At 38.8% G+C, this 14,405-nt stretch overlaps 1 protein-coding gene across 3 annotated transcripts in view; it reads left to right on the top strand.

Moving 5' to 3' along the window:
• Positions 1–14,405, top strand: part of tshz3b (teashirt zinc finger homeobox 3b) — a 105,221-nt gene that overhangs the window by 71,849 nt on the left and 18,967 nt on the right. The window contains exons 4-6 of one of the 3 annotated variants that reach the window (XR_005943465.1): positions 2,028–2,110; positions 9,097–9,431; positions 10,015–10,674. The gene's annotated coding sequence lies outside the window, so the exon portion shown is untranslated. Of the gene's footprint in view, positions 1–2,027; positions 2,111–5,985; positions 6,233–9,096; positions 9,432–10,014; positions 10,675–14,405 lie in introns of those variants that run through there. The other 2 variants (XR_005943464.1, XR_005943466.1) reach the window with 2 other exon arrangements.

Here is a 14,405-nt window from a genome sequence, read left to right as displayed (position 1 = left end):
AAACTATTAAGTGTGATTACCCTCTCATTGTCACAAGCTACAAGCTCAATACATTTGCAGAAGGGGTCATTGTACAGAAGCAGTATCACTTGAAGGAAGTGATACTTCACTGCCCTGAATTGCAATTAATGGGGCAGGGAGGAGAGCACTGCAAGCACTGAGTGATTAGTACCTTGTCAGTTGTGTACTCGGCATATAAAATGTTGTGTTCTTATTGTGTACACTTTATAGAGCATATTTAGGGTTAGAGCAGGAGCTGACTATGTTCTATTATATAATGTCTCAGTAATGTGATCTGCTTGACTGCAGCAGTCCAGGTCAGAATGGTCATGTTAGTAGTGGTTATGTCCATTCTTGGGTTATATTTTCTGCATTCTACCTATTTTTATATATCTAAAAGGATTTGCAAATCTAATAACTCAACAGCACACGTTCTCTTATATTTACATTTAAGACATCCATCTTTCTATGTTCTATTCAAACACTTCTTGTCAATAATTGTGCGTTTCAAGTTAAATCTGAGACCAGATTAAATGTTTGTCTCATAATTTTGAAGATATTTTATCAAAAAAAAGCCAGCCACCGCTGGTTCAAATTTTATTGCAAGCAGGATAAACGCTTTTCAGTAGTTCATAGTGCAGCCATGTTAAGTCAAATTAAACTATATGTCATCTAATAACATTGTACTTGAAGGCAAAGATCTCAAGTTAGTCCTCTGCTATTTTAAGAATACACAGTATTGCTACAATTAAATGGCCTTTTTGTTAAAGCTTGAAGATTTTGGCAGTGGGTAGAGCACACTTGCTTTAAATCTGTGGGTAAGTATTGAATGTAGAAAAGGAAGGTGTATCAGGAAGCACAGTAAAATTGTCAGCTTTTCTGAAGGTACAGTCGCCTTGGTTACGCCTCAGTGGCCATGAAACCGAGTCTGCAAAAGCTGAAGAACTCAGCTCCTGAAAGCCTCATCAGGACTTGTCATCGCTCTAATGAATATCATTTAAATTGCTTTGTATATTGGAGGAGTTTGGATGTCGATTTAATTTGCGCATGTGTTTGAGTTCTTCTGCTTGGCTAGGCTAACAGAGAGTAACAGTCTAATGAAAAGTGAGTTGGTGACAGTGTGATGAGCCAGATCCCAATCAGACTTGTTTGAAGGGTTATTTTGACAGAGTATAGAAGTCAAGAAAGTAGAATTAAAACAGGATGCATCGATTTCTTGTGTTTCCCCCATTTTTCTCTGTTAACTTTTTTTCCCTTGTCTATGTTGAAGTGAGACCTGTTTTATTTTTCATAATTTATAGAAGCTTTCACTGCGTCAAGCTAATTTTGTGATTGTGCTCAAGCACATATTGAGGAAATTATTTAGGAGTATTAAAATCAAAAGTGGCCTCTCAAACTAATGATGTGACTTTTCTAAATATTTTGCTCACAGCAACACATGGTTTGAATTCTTTGATCTCAGCATGTTATTTTGTTGGAAAATGTTTTATGCTAACTAATGAGGTCGTTTGTCACTAAGTTTGAAGCAGAATTGTTTAAGAATTGATTCATTGTTTTTATATTGTTAATAAACAGATGTACACAAGCAGACACTATAAGAATCTTCAGTGTGCAGACCGCATATGCTGCAGCTTCTTTCCCTTATTCACACACCTTTCACATTTGTGCACATGTGTGTTTATGTCTTTAATACAAGAAAAGTAAGTTGGCTTTAATATGTAAGAAAATAGTTATACTTTTTGTATGTTTTAAAATGTGTCTTCAGTGTGATGTCTTCCTGAAAGTCATTATAGACAGCTTGCAGTGCATCATGACAGAAAGCTGCATAGTGTTAATTGGACATGAGATGATAGAATGGGAACATTTGAAGTGTAGGCTGATTAGTTTACATTTTGTGTTATGTAGATACCAATTGCTGAGATTAAAAGTTGAAGAAAGAATAAAACTTGAGATTTTTAATAATCAGAAATCAAATGGAACTCTCAAATTAGGAAAAAAATCATTGAACTGAATTTTGTTTTTTGCAGGAGTCATTTCTGGCACTTGGATGATAACTCTGCTGCAGTAAGCAAGACCCAATGCCTTTACAGCATTTAGCATTCAGAAATAAGTGAGCATCCTGGCATCATTTATTAAATTTCTGTTCATTAGTACGGTTAGTGATCTACAAACTAAAAGAGCATTTTAGAAGGTGTTTCAAAAATCTGCCAGATGAATAGTCTAGTCAGGCAAGAAACAAATTTGTTTTAATGTTACTAATGCTAAGTTTGACTATTTGTACCATGATGACTTGACTGTCATGTTTACTCAGTTCCAAATTTAGAGCTTTTCATTATCTTATTTTACCTGTATTAAATTGAAGTCAAGAAATGTCAAATTTTGGGGATAAAATACTTTGCAGTTTATTATACTATAAAGTATTTGATTTACTGAAGAGCATTCTTGTATAATAATTGGAAACATGTTTTTGTTGACAACACTTAACGACTCTTGGTACTGTATGGCTTAACAGCATGTATCACATTGCTTAGTGTTTGGCAGGTTCGTAGTTTTACCTGTATTTTAAATAGTCATAGGCAGATTAAAATGGACCAGGTAAAAGATTCTTCAGAAGTGGCAAAGCAACGGCTGTCTGAGACTGATCCAATCACGCTTTGATTGGCTGGAGAATTGCTGTGAGCTTAACTAGCTTGCAGGTTGAAGTGGAAGGCACTCTCTCAGTGCGTAATTAAATGATAAGTTCATATTCATGGGACAATTGTAAGTTACTGAGTCTGTCATAGACTACGCCAAAAATAGTCAGTCTCATGATGAATACCCTTATTAACAGCTACACTGCTCTCTGTTCATTGAATCTGGCCTGGGAATACTTTCAGATGAAGCCCTGTTTGTAGAGTGTGTCCCTGCAGATCATTTAAAAAGAATCTTGGGAAAGACAAGGGAAAATCTGATCCCTTATCAAAACATACATCTTTACAGAATTTGATAAGAATAATATTGTAAAACATGTTTGCCAGACAAGGATGAATTTCAGCTCAAAAAAACCCTAAAGAAGCATAATCTTTGGTAAATAAAAATGTTTTTTGTTATATAGCAATTATGTCTTAACCACATGATTGATGATTCCATAAGAATTTCATAAATTACTATTAAAATGCATAGGATATATTATAGTTCCTTTGAGCTATTTTAAAACATCGGTGCTGAAATTTCAAATATTGTGCATCTGACCAGATTTCCAATGCTACAGTTTCCAACAATCTCAGCCAGAAAAAAATCTCAACAATGAACTGTTGGTGAATACACTAAAACTCACGTCATGTCAGGAAATTATTGTTATAGCCATTTCAAAATGGTCAAAGAATGAGACATCTTAACTCCTTTACTGCCAAAGATGCCATTTGAGATTGTTGCCACAGTATCCCCTCATGCCAGGAACACATCAGATGATATCAGGTGTGCAGAATGGGTGTAGACTGTAGCAAAGTGACAACCCAATGGGAATTTGTAGCATATGAGTTAATACAAGAGTGAAAATGCTAGTTTCTCTTAGGATATTTGCACACACTATATGTGCGTACACCCCAGATTTTCTTGATGTACATGGAAGAGAATCAGTGCTGCTTTCTGCCTGCATGTTGAACATGAATGCCATTGGGCTGGTGTGGTACATGCAATAGAATTCTTATCAGCTCCTTCAAATGGTGCTAGTTTTACAAGATCAAATTTCATTCTATTTTCTTTGAGTTACCTATTTATCCAGCATTATCCACATGCACTACAATCAGCAAATCAACCTAATAATCCTTCAGCTATAACTATAATTCCATAGGGGGGAGAAATTAAATGGTTTCATATAATGGAGGATTCTTTGTTGTAAATTGTGTACATGTTGCAACTAATTAAAAGCCTGCTCTTCGTCCATTTGCAGCCTGTTTCAACTTAAAGCAGAAGTTTGCAAGTATTAATGGAGCCCATACAGCATCTGGTAGCAGTTGTTCAGAAAAGCTGAATATTAATTACAAGAATTGTGAATAAAATTTGGTTCATAACTTGTAAATATAACACGTATCACTGATAAAATCTCTAGTGAGGAGGTGGTGGAAATGGAGGGTAGTGGAGTCAAAATCGAGATAGTCAACTTATTGCCTCATTCCCACTTGACTGTCATTTCCTGGAGCCGTCTGTTGGGTGGGCCCAGTGTCTGACTGAATGAGATGGGAATCCCTGCAAAAAGGGGATTCTGTAAAATACATAGAACACCGGTGTTATTTGTATGGCCCACAGGAAACTGTGTATTCCGTAAGCATTTTTCAGTAGTTCCTAGTGGAGTAAACTCTGGTGAACAAGACTAAGAAACCTGAAAAGTAAGCATTAAAATTATTTTTATAGAACCAAGAGTCACAGGAGTTCCTCCTCTGGCCTCCACAAGAATAATGTGGGCTTCTAACATTTTGGGCTCCCCCATGCATTATGACTGCATGCTGGCTGGGCCTACCTTTCTGTTGGCCAGGTGGGCATCAGTAAACTGCAGTGGAACACCTGTTTCAGGTGTGAAGCTCGCCACTGTACGTTAATATGTTAACAAGTTCTGTCTCCCAAGTGAACTGAGCCTCAATCCTACTGCAGGTATTGGCAATCAACATGCTTCACTACCGGATGTTCGATAGTTGAAGTCTCCCTTTTGTGTCGGTGCACACAGTGTCTACTCATTGGAGTTAGCAATTTCAGCTCCCACAAAACCCTACACTTTTTACCTTACAAGTTATGACAGCATTGGACTGTATTAGGTGAAGTAAAGTTTATGTGGTAGATGCAAACTACAATTCCTTCTAAATTGCCTACTAATAAGTCCATTTCCTTAACCTTGTAACATCCCTTACTGCACCGATGTATTTCTTTACTAACATGCTTGGTCATCTCTGAGGGAGAGCGTCTAATCAGTGCTAGTTTTGGGGCAGTTTTATGGTAGACCTTGTGCAAAACACAGCTTATATAAGTAAAAGGTAAGCACTGCAGTGTGATAATCCCACCAAATTCTCTTATGCATTTGTGACATTGCAGTTTGACTATGATTCCATAGGGATTTTGGTTCTTTAATATAACACATTTTGTATTAAATTTACATATTTCACATTGCTGTATTAGCTTGAATCACAACCAGATATAAAATTGCCATAACTTGCAGACAGCAGGTGGTATTTGGTCCAATCAGATCTATGCCTCCTTACAAAATTCACTGAGATAAAGTATTATTTACTTGCAATATTAAATAATCCAATTTCTACTTCTGAGATTATGTAACACTTCAAATTTGAAAATGCCCTCTGAATGATGACATTGCTGCACCGTGAATTAATAATAGTGTCAAAAATCTTCCATCACATTCCCCCAAAAATTGCAAAGTGGTGAATTATAAAAGAAGGTTATGCATATAACAGTGAACACCCCTCATCCTTGTCTAGTAGCCTGACTCCGTCAGATGATTCAATTTCAATGGTTTTTAAAGTAATTTGACCAACCATATTTTATGACATCATTTTATTGTAGCAAAGCATATAGTTTTCATTTATTGGAGAAGAAAATTTTCAAGAGCCATACAAATTTTAAAAAGCTGTCACATCTTCATTGTTCTGATGCTGCAACATCAGTTCGCATTTTTTTTTGAGTGTTCTATGCTCTAATATTTCAGAATCAGGTCTGGTTACAGACTGGGTAACATATCTCAGATTGTTGGATAATTAACAGTCATGCAACAGTGTAAAACTAAACTAATACAAGATACATCTCCTCAAGGTCACACCTTTATTTACTGACAAATTGAAGCAAACAAAATGTAAATATGTTAAAGAGAAACATTGCTTATTATAACTATTACTGCAACCATTTCACAATTATTGGCTTCCCTTCCGAACATAGAATTGGTTATTTAGCTGCAGATGTGTTATTTATTATGTTATGTTATTTATCTGCAATTGTAATTAGATCACTACACTATGGATTCAGACAGAAGACACTCCATATGAGGAAAACATAACACAAGTCTCGTTCCAGCAAAAGAAAACAACACTGTAGATTTCAGTTTAAGCAGATTCATCTTCCGTGCTGAAGATAAACCAGTCTAGGTCAAAAAAAGAATTACAGATGGTCAGAATAATAATTCAAATAAATTTGTTTTACATATATTCACTGTTCATTATAGAGTGTCATAAATCATTATTTACCCAGGCGATCTGTATGGCCTCTGTTGCATTGCTTCTTTCTGCATGATTTGACCTAGGTCAGAAATCATGGAAAATAACCTTTAATATGTTCTAAATGACCAGTTTGTAAAATTCAAATTGCACGGACACACATGGTAAAACTGAGAATATTTTTGTAAGTGCAGTAATGTGGAAAGAGCATTTCACGAACTAAATTCAAAATGTGATAGTACAATAAACCCGTTAGCTTAGTCAGGGAAACAGACACAGCCCCATAGCAGCGGCAGCAGCAGCTACAGTCTACACAAATAAGCATGTTGCACAATAAATACAAGTCATTGCTTTAATTAGGAATTCAATTGCAGTTGGAAACCACTTGCCTCCAGTGAGATTATACCATTTAACATTTCTATTAACATTTTTAATCGCTCTTCTTCGTTTTAATTTACCCTGCTGTGTTTTCATCAACACATGTAAAACCTCTTGTTTTCTCTTTTTAAAACATTAGTAGTATGGGAAAATTGCGATTGAGAATTTTTTTGAAAGAAATATAATTTACAGAGGCATTTGTAGGACCTGTATTTTGCATATTTCCACAATGTGGTGCCTTTAGCATAGGTGTGAAAAATATACTCAACTAACAGAAGAAAAAATGCAGACTATTCACTGAACGTTGGTTGCATTCACACAGGCCAGGAAGCTAGTAAGAATTTAGAAGTACAGTAAAACCAGAGGCCCACTTTAGAGTGACAGATAACATAAAATAGTTTACAAAAGGGATTGAGATTCCTGTCTTAGCTAATGTTAGCAAAAACATAGGCTTGAGTGCAAAAACAGTGAACTAAGTAAGATTAGTCAGGGTAGCAATTTCAGCTCATTATTCTACAGGATTTTTTTCTTCAGAGGACAAGATTGTTCTGAAGTCTAATGGAATTTCAACACTGTATAGGTTGGAAAATAAAGCACAGATTCATATATAACTTAAGATAAATTTGTTTGCAACCTAACCATTGCAAAGTTCTGAATTCCAGTTTAGTGCATCACCTTGACTTGGATGCAGACAGATGTATAAAGTGCACACCCAATTCTGTCCTTCAGCATGAGAAAAAATTGCTGTTGTCCATGACCAAACTTGATGTCCCATTGTGGACTGTCTCTCACACGCATGCAGAGATGCTAAAGGACAGTGGGAGAGTTCAAAGGCAGTCAAGGCCATTTTCTTGTCAACCACTAAAAGTGACTCAATGATAAAATAACAACTCCAAAACAAAATACCGTCTGTAGTCTTTAGAAACCTTTCTGATGGCCTCAAAGAAAAATGAAACATAGATCAAACCATCTTCTAGTCTTGTGAAGGTCACAAAAGCGCTTGCAATGGTAATAAAGACCGTGATATGTATTTTAAATTTAGCAAGAGGAATTAATTGATACTTGTTTGTTGAATTTAACACACCAAAAAACAGGAATTTCTAGTATTTATGACCTCTCTAGATGGCAACAAGTTTAAGAGTTATACAACATAATAGCTACACACAAAATAATACAGCAAATAAATTAAAATTCATCAGAAAACTGACAACCAATAAAAAAAGAGCCAAAATATTAAAGTTAAATAAATCTCAAAGCCATTTGTAAACTTGCTGTGGTCCAGTAAGGAATTCATACAATATGTGACAGCATGTGACTTTTACTGTGTTTACATTCACAGATAACTCATCCAAACTGAATGTGGTATCAAAGCATTCACATTCATCTGTACTCCACCATTAAATGTCAGATGGCTTGAGATAACCAGCCCAGCAATTGTGCTGTTTTTCCCTTGGCAACAAGTGTACATAAATTCAGATCAGCCTATTTACATCAACTGATTCAAATCTTATTGTTTCATGGTCACCTTTAAACCAGAGTTCAGAGGTGAGAGTTGCGGGTTCAGTTTTTCATGCAAATACACTACAAATGCAAATTTAAATTTGCAGTCTGAACTTATGTGACCATATTTAAAAGAACTTACATTTATATAGAACCTGTCAGAGGCCCAGATGGCCCGAACTGTATGACAGCGAAGAAGCTATTTATGAATTGCAGTCAGTGTTGCAATTCAAGGAACACACAAGGCAATTTTATGCACAGCAATATTCAACAAACAACAACAAGATTAATGACCAGATAAACTCTTTTAGTGACGTTTAGTACTAGAGGATCTTTTATGCCCACCAAGGGAGCAAAAGGGGCCTTGGTTTAACTTCTCATCTCAAAGACAGTACCTCCAAACTGTGCAGTATCCCCTCAGTGCTGCACTGGGGAGTCAGCTGAGGTGACATGCTCAAATCTCTGGAGTAGGTCCTAAACCTATAAACATCTAAGGCAAGTGTGCTATCATTGAGCCCACACTGATACAAATTTTTAACCATAAATCCACACATTCAAAATGACTCCACCAAAAAGGAAAACAAGCGCTTGGAAATGTGGCTAGTTCAGGAAAGCTGTTGTGAGATGAGTAAAATACATCTGTAATTTCCAACTTCATATTCGATTGGAAGATTTACATAAACATTGTGAAAAGATTGATGTCTCCTTGTTTAGGATTCATGTATTGGATTGGTTCACCAATGGGTAAATCTCTGCTTTATATCACTTAGTATATGTGATCGCCTTAGACAGCAGAAACATATTCATAAATTTGGCCTAATTTTATTTTGGAGGATCCGAATCAGGATACAAGGACAGCTTACACCAAATCCACAGAGCCAAAAAGCTGGGTTTTAATGTGTAGACCTGCACGGAGCAAGGTGAAGTGTGTGTGTGGAGTGGGGGTTATTTAAGTGAGTCTTTCAGTCACTCTTAATGCATCCATTTCATTAGCATTTTATTTCCATGTTTTTCATTCAATCAGTAACAGCAAGCATGATGACAACCAGCATCTCAACTCCAGTATTTAAAAGGACAATCCAAGCATGCAAGAAGAAGGAGTTCAAGTTAGCTGCCAGTGAGTGTTGGAATGGAGATCGGAGAGGAAAACGGCTGCACCCTGCTTCACAGATGTCCCCCAGCAAATGCTACTAGGGGCTGTGAGGAGTAGGAGCTAGATACTATTTCCCAGCACTGTGAGGAAGCCAATTGCAGCTGCAACCAAGAAAGCATGATTGGAGATGGCCGAGGAGGTTACCAGCAATGCTACGCTCATGGTCCCGATACAGGACAATTACTGACCCAACCAGGGCAGGAAAGGTGAGAATAGTTGTACATTCAGGTACATCATGATGTGTATATCATCTTAATCCTCTCACTTTGTCTTCTCAAGCCTTCTCCAACACCTCACTCCTAACACCTCGTGCATCGATCGCTTTCGGGTCTGTGCACTTCCTCACATTCCCATCTATTCATCCACCACTGGCACTCATCCTCAACTTAAAGCAATGTCATGCCTCTCCCTCATAGTGACTCTCAACAAATGTTGTCCATCCATTGAATAAACACATGACATTACTCTCAGTCGCAAGTCTTTTCTTTCCCTCTCCCAGGCATTCTGTGCTCTCCTGTATGAAGGGAAAGAACTGAACATGACCTTCCACCCATCTCGCAATTAACAGCTATAGAGGCGCAGGGCTCCAGCAGAGTGTCTGTGGTTCCTGCCTGTCAGAGATGGGGGTCCCCCAGCTGCCAAATGACAGTATTAAATATCACAGAACCATGTGATGTACAATCGTCAGTCATGTTAACTTGATATCAACAGCGAGTGAAATATAATCATGTTCATAATTTCCATCACTCTTACCTAGACAATACTCATTCACAGTCTTTTATCTCCCAGAAGGCCTTTGTTTATCCAAAAAGAGGTGGACAAGATCCCTGATGACGATTCCTCCAAGGAAATCAATCTCTCTGATAGTGCATCGTCACGGGACTCATCCAGAATTTGCACCAGCTCAGATACTCTCAATTCTGTGGGACTGGTTAGTGAGGTCATTGGGTTTTCACATTGTGAGTTACACTTCACAAGTGAACAAGGGCAGATAGTGGAGTCAGGGACAGGATGAAGAGTCCATGTCGGAGGACACAGGCCTCTCCAAGCTCTGCCCCAATGGACACAGATGCCATACCCTGAGGATCATCGATGAAAAGTATATTCATTGAAGAGCAGCAGAGATTGTACAATATACTGACAGGCATTCCAAGTACACTGTCCACAATTACAGACAGATTGCAGGGGAATGCCTCAAGAATGATTGGTTCCGGTCACAGGCCATTGTGATAATGTCTTTTTCCATGGATAGAGAAGCCAAATGCATGGATCATCAAATGCAGCAATCAACCAAGTGCATGCAGACCTTTGACAAGGCCTTGCAGGCTCTGGATGCCAGTTTGAATAGAATGACTGATACTTCAGCCTTGACCTTGTACCGCAGATCTGCAGTAGTGTTCTCAAGCAAGATAGCAGGAAAGTGTGGACAATGAGTGCGATGATGACAAAAGTGAACATGGAAGTGGGACTCTGCTTAAAATAATTTGACTTCTCACCTGTTGCAGCCTCCATCCCCCCCCCAGCTCCCCACTCGCGGTCAATACGAAGCCTGCTGCCTCGTGGCTTGAGGGCCAGGTCTGCTCCTGCACAGGTGCGGATGGAGCAGTTTATGATGGGTAGCTCATTGGCTGAGATCATCGGTCAATAGCGTCTCAATAATCAGAAGAACATATCACTAGCTCTGCAGCACAGGGCTTGCAGCACATGGATGAGCTAGGAAAAGGAAGGGTGAAGATCTGAAGATTTCATAGTTCTGATGAAAGGTCATTGACCTGAAACATTAACTCTTATTTCTCTCTCCACAGATGCTGCCAAACCTGCTGAGTATTTCCAGGATCTACTGTTTTTATTTCAGTTTTCCAGCATCATAGTATTCTTCATGTTGTTTGATTAGTGAAGATTTGTAGTTGCATGAAGGCATGCACATGGGAATGTTATACATTATTGGATTGTTATATTTCTTTTCCTCATCTGAAGCATATAAATAATATAATATTGCACCATTTTCCTGTTTTGCCCTCTCGCTGGCTAGTTGACAAGTTGGCTTTTCTGTTGTATGATGATGAATAGACCAATGGGGCATGGTGGTGAGGGTGCTATGAAAGGGATGCTTGCTTTGTGTTGGTGGCATTGGGGTTGGGATGGGGCAAAATTGGGTTTACTTTGTAAGATAGGTGCATCAGCAGAACCTAAGTGAAACTTGCAATAATCAGGGTATCTCAGGTGGCAGTGTGCGCTGCTGGTAGTGTGTTGTCTTCATCACATTCCACCACCTCCTTATCTTTTTCCTCCCCCTTCTTGGAATCCTTTGAAGTGGCTTTGAGTTCCTCACTTTGGTCTCACTGCTGGGCAATATTGTGCACAGTGTAGCACACCACAACCATTTTGGATACCCTGGCTGATGCATACTGAAGGGCACTTCCACACATGTCCAGGGACCTGAAGCGCATCTCAACCTGCCTATGGTTTATTTGACAACACATTTGGTGGTCATCTAATATTTATTGTATTGCTCCTGGATTTGGGTTCCTGAGGGATATCAACAGCCACATTTTAAGTGTATACCCATGTTTCTAAGCAGCCTGCTGGTAACTCCGCTTGCTGCTGCGAAGATGTTTGGGAAGGTGGACTGCAGCAAGATGAAAGCATCATGGTAGCTTCACAGGAATCTTGTGAGCACCTACATAAAGCTATTTTTTGTGTTTGCACACCATATGTACATTGATGGAGTGGAAACATCTGGGTGATCTACAGATGCCCCAATTGCCAAGCATATACAGTCAATGGGAAAGCCCGCCAGAACTGCAAACCCTGGTGCCTCTTTAATCTGACGACCTTAAGTTGCAGAAAAAGTTGACATCATTGGTGGCCCCTGAAAAGAAACCACTAATCATGTGCATTTGTGTGCTGCTGAATAGTAGATCCTGCAATGTTTCTGGAAGAACCCTGGGTAAGAGCCAAACGTAACACCCTGAGCTTCCTAAGACATACCAAGGAAGCTTATGTTCTCCCTGTGGACCCTATATGCCTAGTGTGACTTCACCAATACATTGTCAATTTTTCAGGCTGTAACTCCCACCCTAGCACTCATTCCAAAATCATGTGCTGCTACACATTAAAAATCAGCCTAAAGGAATCCATATGAGGCTGAATTAATCAATATTAATACAAGTTCAAAGGAGAAAAGTAAACTCTAATTTCTCGCTTCATATTTTTCAAAATTCTATGAATGGTCAAAAACTTTGGTTCTCATGTAAAGTCACTGTTAAACCAAAAATCACAGAGAGAAAGCGACAAAAGTGAACCTTAATTTCACTTTAAATCAAGTCATGGTTGTCTGTGTCAAACGCTTGCCTTGGGTCAGCAACAAGTACAAGTTCAGCACAGGCATCAGCAGCTAGCTATCTACCAAACACATCAAACAACGATGTACAGGAACAGTGGCAAGTCCTCAGGTGAACTTGGGTCAATGCTATCATTGCTTTTTCCCAAATGAAAATCAAGTTGCTAATGAATAATCTTAATTAACATGAAACTTATCAATTTCTTAGGTGCTAATTTCACTGCTACAAGACAACCAATCTTAAAAACACACATTGGCTGTAGCGACAGGACCAAGTTCTTTACAGTTAATTATTTTATGCAAGCAATGTGAAAGGTAATACATGTTTCAAACTCAAGCTCTCAATGACTCTTCAATGTTGAGTAAAATGGTCTGAACAAGAGCCGCACCATGATTAGTCTCAGCACCCCTAGGGTTCAGGATGACCTGGAGCCTTGTTGAAAAGTACATGTCTTAATGATGCTGAATGAGGACAGGATCAGGCTGTAATGTCCCCATGATGCCCAATGTCTGTAATTACAAATGAGTAATGGCTACATTAGTAAAGTACAGATGGTAACTGGCACCGATGAAACTGCACCCCAGCAAAGAGTCAAAGCCTTTGTGAGATGGGGAGAAGAATAAAAATAAGAATGTCATAAGAGATTCCCCTTCCTATCTACCCCCCGCCCCCCACTGACCCACACACACAGGTAACCAAAAACAAAATGTTCCAACCACGACTCTCCTATTGTAAAATATTTTTACTTCTCGTGCACCTGCCAGCAAAACCCTGAGCTGTAGTCCAGTCACGGTATAGTCTACAGTTCATTGTAATCCATTCTCCCAGAAGCATCAAGTTGTGACCATCCTTTCTCCAACATATCCTTTAGCTCGTTCATAGTATGGGGAAAAAGGATCATAACCTCGCAGATATGGATATCCAGAGGTCCCACTTACTAAAGAAACAAAAACTTGAGCAAAAATACTCTAATCATTTTCAAATATACAAATCAGGGCTCTTCCTGGCATCACTTGCATTTTATCTAAAACTCAAACTTATCAAATCATAGTTCAAATTTAATCCAGAAACACAGGCATTCAATCACTTCTGTCAGCAATGTACACAAAACATAAAATAATAACAGCATGCATTTGATTGAGTGAAGTGAATTCTCTGCAGATCATTTAAGCAGGTATCAGAATGTCAAGGGTTCAAACCAAAGGCTCAAGTTACTGATTGCATTAGGACTAAAGCAATGCACATTGAGTGGATGGGCTGGAGGCAGTGTGTTGTGGGTGCATTGTGGTTTGTTGGAGATTGGTACCACAGATTGTTAAAATGAGGTTCGCATGTATTACCCAAACATTGAGAATCTCAGTTTCACTTGTGCTATCTGGGGAGACATTGGGCAGAGTTCAGGAACCTGGTCTGCAAGAGGCAAAAGGGACAGAAGTGTCATGACTGTGCTTGTGTGCTTTCTTGAGACCTAGGGCTAAAAATTTGTTTTCTGGGTTTTTTAGGTGCAGGGGTCAGAATTTTGCAACCTGACCACACCAATCCCATTAGAGGTGGACAGCATGCAAATTTAGAGCTTCCACCTCACTACCATGATTGTAACATGCAGCCTCACTGGTGGCTTCCTCTGCACCTTTCGTAGTTGCCTCTGCACTCAGCAAGGGAGCCAATCAGTGTTATCCTGGGATCACGTGGTACAGTGGGCCCATTCTTTTTAAAGCCAGTCTGTCTCGCTTAAAGGGAGTATTGTTGGAATTTGAAACGTGGAAAACTGAACACCAGGGCAGTGAGGAGTCCAGGGTGACAGATGGAGATGGTGACAGCAGTGATGGAGGTGGG

The sequence above is a fragment of the Carcharodon carcharias genome, chromosome 7 (genome assembly GCF_017639515.1).
Source record: "Carcharodon carcharias isolate sCarCar2 chromosome 7, sCarCar2.pri, whole genome shotgun sequence".
Taxonomy (NCBI): domain Eukaryota; kingdom Metazoa; phylum Chordata; class Chondrichthyes; order Lamniformes; family Lamnidae; genus Carcharodon; species Carcharodon carcharias.
The sequence above is the reverse complement of the archived record's forward strand: the minus strand, read 5'-3'. Positions and strand labels throughout refer to the sequence as shown.